This window comes from Zonotrichia leucophrys, chromosome 9, assembly GCF_028769735.1.
Source record: "Zonotrichia leucophrys gambelii isolate GWCS_2022_RI chromosome 9, RI_Zleu_2.0, whole genome shotgun sequence".
NCBI lineage: Eukaryota > Metazoa > Chordata > Aves > Passeriformes > Passerellidae > Zonotrichia > Zonotrichia leucophrys.
The window spans coordinates 17664991-17671063 of record NC_088179.1 but is presented as its reverse complement, the minus strand read 5'-3'; the positions used below and the strand labels follow the sequence as shown (position 1 = coordinate 17671063).

General features: G+C 45.2%; 1 long non-coding RNA gene across 1 annotated transcript in view; it reads left to right on the top strand.

Annotated features, from left to right (window-relative positions):
• The window catches only part of LOC135451881 (uncharacterized), a 44503-nt gene continuing 38430 nt past the window's right edge, over window positions 1-6073 (top strand). Inside the window, exon 1 of the long non-coding RNA XR_010441450.1 lies at window positions 1-48. This is a non-coding gene — a long non-coding RNA (uncharacterized LOC135451881). The remainder of the gene's footprint in view (window positions 49-6073) is intronic.

Below are 6073 nucleotides of genomic sequence, written 5' to 3'. Positions count from 1 at the left end.
GTAATTTGGGACAAAAAAAAGAAATTGAGCATTGAAATTCTTAAAAAGGTAAGAGTTACTGAATGGGATGCATTCATTCACTTGGTTTACAGTTTAAAAAAATAGTAGCTATTTGAATTTTAATCAGTTCTTCCTTTTTTTTATGACAATAGTTTTACTTCTCTTGGTCTAAGACATATTTTTGGAGTAAACCTCATTTTCTAGGGAGCTCTGGAGCTTTGTTTTGCATTTTAGTGTTTAGGACCCCATGCTGTTTTGGTGGAATGACCTGAGCTTTCTGCTAGATGCCCACCAAGTTGCTTTCTTGCTCCTCTCCTCAATGGAGCAGGGGAAGAAAAAATGTAAAGCTTATGGGTGAAGATAAAGATGAGGGGATTAGTTGCCAATCAGCATCACCAACAAAACAGAAAGAATTCATCTTTGGGGAAAATAATTTAATCTATTTTCAATTTAAAAACAGAGAAAGAAAGTAGGAAATAAAAACACCCTCTCCACCTTACCTGTGCTCCCCAGACTCAACCTCACTCCTTCATTCCCAATTCTTCCACCCCCTCCCCATATTTGGCACAGGGAGATGGGAGGGGGGAATTTGTGGTCAGTTCACAGCACTTTGTCCTTGCCACTCTTGCACTGCCCCAGCAGGGCTCCCTGCCATGGCAGGCAGAAATTGCAGCCCTGTGGCACCAGCTCTTCAAGAGCAGCCCCAGCATGGGCTGTAGCTTCCCTCAGGGCACAGCCCCTGCTGCAGGGTGGCTGCCTGCTCCCATCTTGGCCTTCCTGGGCTGCAGGGAACAACCTACTTGGGCACGGCCTTCTCCATGGGCCTCCATGCCTGCAGGGCTGTTTCTTCTGCACTTTTTTCTCACTCCTGTCTCTTGTAGCTGTTGGGCAGTGTTTGTTACTCTCTAGATGTGCTTTCGCAGAGGTGCCACCAGCATTGCTGCTGGACTCAGTTTTGGCTGTCCTTTTTGGAGCTGGCTCTGTCTGGTACTGGGGCAGCTTCTGGCCTCTTGTCCCAGGGGTCACCCCTGCAGACCACACTGTGCCACATAAACCAAATGTCCTGATTCACTCACTATGGTTTTGTGATTGAGGAGGGGGGAGGAAATCCTGAAATCATGCACATATCTGTTCTGTGTTTATGCTTCACTACGTTTAGTCTCTTGACTAAACACATGTCCTTGTGCATGCTCTGCAAGCTCGTTTTATCAGCTGTTTCTTCCTATTAGGTGTTCATACTAACAGGTATTGCTATGCAGTGAAATCTCATAGTGTTCTGGGCTTTTTATGTGGCTGGTCACTGTGCCCTAACCCTAGATGTATGCACTGAATAACCACATTGTTCATTTATAATGTCCTTGGCTTTTCTATAGCCTTGTCCCTATGATGTTACTTGTGGACACAGTGGGCTGGATTGAAGACAGTGAAGTTAAAAGTGGTGATGTATGCAGCTATGTAACTGTGAGAAGAAATGTATTGATTCCCCATACCTCCTTTTCTGACCTCCTGTAAGGTGTTTCATCATGTAGGACATCATGGAGATCTTATATTTGTTACTTAACATACATTGAAAGGTCTGACTTCTCTTCCTTGCTGGCTCTCTGAATGGGAAAAGCTGTTGTTAACATGTCTTGTGTGTCAGAGATCAGGCTGCTCATGATAGCTCATGAAGCTTTGAACATATATAGTAATAGAGAGAAATGGCAAACTGTTATATTAATGTAGCTGAAGCACAAAAAGTGAAACTATTGACCTTGCCAGCTCTGCATTTGGGGCAAATGTTACTGCAGTGAACAGAGTAACTTTAGCTGATGTTAAACAGAAGTTGTTTTGAATTTTGGCTTGTGTATTTATCTCTGGTATAGATAAATGTGAATGCCTGAGAAGGGCTGAGCAAATTGCTAAAGATAGCTGCAATTTTGTACATGTCAATTTTTTTTTTTTTTGTGAAGACTTTGCTTGTAGACAAAAAGGCCAGTAATGAAATAGAAGCAAAAATTTTTTTCCATGGGTTTCTAAGTCACTGAAAAAGTGTTTGCTAATCAACTTCCTTTTCTGAAATTATGTTCTTTTAAATCAACAAAACAAAAAGGCCTTTGCTATTGCTCTTGCCTGACATGGAATTGGTATTCCCCAAATGGAACCAGCAGGTATCCAGTGGGTCATTCAGCACAGCTCCTGACCTCCCTCAGAGAAAAGATCCTAAGACTTACAGTGGCTGCTACCTGGAGTATGTAAATGACACTGCAAAAATATATGTCAAGAGATATTAATAAGGCTGTGTTGGGAGGTGTGTATGAGCTACAGGGAGAAGCAATGTGTTTAGCTGCTTTCCATTCCTTCCACCCAAATCCAGTATCAAAATCAGCCTTGTAGGGGAAGATATAGCTTATCAATAGGCTGCTTCCCAGAGGTGCTATGTGCCTGCCCAAAGCCTCTGCTTCATGCAAGCACCTCCTGCCCCATAGTTGATGTACATGGCCTCTCTGTGTGTGCAGCATCACATTTGCTGAAGCAGCTGCTTCCCTAGCAGGGCATGATGATGTTGGGGGGCAGAGGTGCCCAGACCCCACACTTGGCCAGCCAGCTGTGGGTTTGTGTGGCTTGCACTGCTTGGGGCAGCCCAGAAACACTGTCCCTGCCTCTTCCACAAGGGAAGCCTATGCAGCTGAGCCCTGTGCTGCTCCCCAGTCCCAGGCCAGGAGTCTCAGTCAGCCCCTGGACACGGCTCCTCGGGCGCGGGGAGCGTTCCGGGGAAGCCCGAGCCGGGGCCATTAGTGCTGTGCTGGCAGCAGCTCTGTGGATAACGAGAAGCCCTTCTGCCTCACTGCTATTAAACTGCTGCCTTTTCACGAGAGGAATCCTGAATCTTTCCTCAAACCTAAACAAAAAAGTCAGTCTTTTATTCGTTTCATCATTATCTAGGGCTGCCACATTCAAATGATGCTCCAGCAGTCCCTTCATTTCCGAGTGCACACGTCGAGAAGGGATTGGAAGCCTTTTGATTAAGAATAAGAGGTGATGACACTACAACCAGTGCAGGGTTGTCATCATTACCATGTACCTGCACTTCCACAGAGCTCTCGCTCTGGGTTGCCTCTGATATAAAGCTGCTGTACTCTGTGCCCTAATTGAATGGAACTATTTTATAAACACGCATTCCCTGAATCCCAGAAAAGATCCTTTTAGAGGGGAAGATATGGGGAGGGTGGTGGGGAGGTGAGGAGCTAGATGGGCTCAGTTCCTGGCAGACCAATTTTGTCTGTGAGAGAGATTTCTTTGTTCTCTGCAAAACTGCTTGTCGTCTACGAGCAGATATCGTGGGGTTTTATTCCCCTGCAAGTCAAATGAATGATCTGACCACCCACTTTTAATCCTGTGATTTTCTGCTTTTGGCCTGGATTACAAGTCACCTATGGCCACCTTTAGAGCATAACAGGCTCTAAGTTTACACAAGGCACCTAAGGGAAAAACATCCCTTCCTCCCTAGCCCTGTTTAACTGTTCACATCTGATAATTTAACTGTGTGGCTTGGTCACAGTAATGACCTTTTGGTAGCAGCACAGGGAGGAAACCTGCTGTCTACCCACCAGGATGCTCTCGTGTGTCTCGTGAGGTTGTATTCATGTTGTATCCTAAACCCACACTGCTGACCATGGGAGTGACACTCTGCAGAGACTTGTTAGGCAGTGTCCCTCTTTTCAAGCACTCTGTGCTCACACTCTGGAATACCCACTGGTGATTTACTGTTTTCCAGGTTAACTTTCAAGTGCTGATTTTGACCCATATTCCTGTCCTGGCTATTTCTCTGTTCCTGTGTGACACAACTGCAGCTGTAGCGGGTACAAGTGCTGTACCTGAGCCTCGAAGGATGCTGGGCCAGTGCCTTGGTGCAAACTTGTCCCCCAGTTGCAGTTCAATAGTTAAACTAATTCTCTGCTATCTGTGTGTTTAAAGGTGAAAGGCTTTTATTGTTAAACAAGCTTTCCCTAGGCCTACGTTTTAGTAAGAATACTCTAAAACTGCTGTATGAAATTATATTAATAGACAACAAAATTACAGCCAATTTCTGGTACTATTTCAATAGCTGTGTATGAAATTTACTGCATAAGGGATGTTGAGTTAAAAGTGGTCAGAGGAGCTACTTTTATCTTGGCTTACATATAGCATTACATTTACACCTGAACACAGGGTGAATTATCATCCAGAGGAGTTGAGAAGGAATCTCTTTTCTCTGGGAATGGCAATTATATTTGATTAGGTACATGGGAGCTTTTTCCTCTCCTGGCCAAGGAGCTGAGGGCAGTGCTTTGAAGACACCCAGCCTCATGATCAAGGTGTAAAGCATAATGACAAATGTGAAGTTCCTGCAGGGTCAGAGTCAGCTACAATAGTTCAGGGGAGAGGGCATCGGACTGGGACTTAAGAGGCTTGACTCGACTGCCCTGTTCTTCCACTGGGCTGCAGGACAAATCACTTCCTTTCTGTGCCACAGTTTCCTTATCTGTGAAATGGTGGTAATGAGCCTTTCTTCTTCATTTCTCTTTGTAATCGCTCCAAGAGCTGCAGGTAAAACATGCTATACAAGCACTTGGTATTACCGTGTTTGATTTGTGGGATTTTTCTGTGTGATATCCTAACGCAAGCAGTTGTTCCAGATTTGCACACATGAGCTCAAGGACTGTGGTGTTTGTCATCCTGCTGTTAACAGCTCTTCCCTGAAATCATTTGGCTGTAAAGGTAGTACCCTGGGTTTGTTTTTGTTAGGATATCTGCAGCCTGCAATCTTAGTGCAACAGGATTTGTTAGTGAAGCATAGCCCTCGAACAAAAGCACCCAGAGGATGTGCCTTGTCAGATGCTCTCCTTTGCACAAGGAATCCCCAGGTCCTTTTGCCTCTGGTATCTGCTAGTCCCCCGTTGAGAGCCCTCCATGCCTGTGGTCATCAACAGTTTGCCAACATGAGGAGGGGGAGGAAAAAAATCCCCTTGACATGTGTAGTAACCCAAGCCTCATTCCAAATGTGTTTGCTCAAGCATTGTTAAGGTTTCCCTTCTTCCCGTCCCCATCACTTCTCCCCTCAACCTGCCTTTGTTTCAAGATGGGAGGAGGCTGCTGGAGGGGTGGGGGATTTCTGTGGCAGTGCCTGCTGTGATCAGGGCACTCTTTGTTTGACAACGTGTGCAGAGTCCTGGCAGCCTCTTGCTAATGAAATGCCTCGAGAGGCAGAGTCCTAATTGTGAGGTGATACCCCAGCGAGTGTCAGAGCAGGCAGGGTGTGCATGATGCTCTTTAGTTTGGGTCATTGGAAGTGAGAGATGCAGGAGGATGGTAGATTAGTTCCTGCTGAAACCTGAGACGCTGCCTGTGTTGGTGAATGTCACCCAGAGCTCTGCAAATGCATTCAGACAAAATCGCTGAAATCTTGGGTTTCAGGCCTAAGTGACCACAACAGGCACTCGTAGTTCCTGCCTGTGGAATAAACATTTGCTGGGCACATTTCAGCTTAATAATACTTTGTGCAGCAAGCAGTCTCTCAGCACCCTGTGTCTCTTCTCAGTGTTGTGACAATCCAAAAGCTACTCAGAACACAACTATGTCAATAGCTCCTAGAATTGTTTCATTAATAGATTGCTTAACTTCCCTTGACCAGATGTCAGGGTGCCATATTTCCTTGTTGAATGTATTTTTATTTAAAATGCTGACTTTCCCCTGTGTGTCTTGTGGAGCTGAACAGTAGGGCAATAATGGGAGATGCAGCACATGCAGCCTTTCCACTGATGTAATATACAGAGAGTGCTTGGTGCTATTGGTGACCTGAAATATAAAAAACATTTTCCAAGGAGACATTTCCTCTCCTCCATGTGTCGAGCTCATCTGCTGAACACCATTTTGGAGCAGAAGCTCTACAACATTGACCAGTACTGTGGGTAAAAGATCTCACTCTGATACAATGAGATTTTTTTAGGGGTGAATAGATTCTCAGGATTTCCAACAGAAAACCCTGCTTGCGGATTGAGGTCTGAGCCAAGTCTCTTAACTCCTAGTCCAATATGTCACCTGCAATGGGATC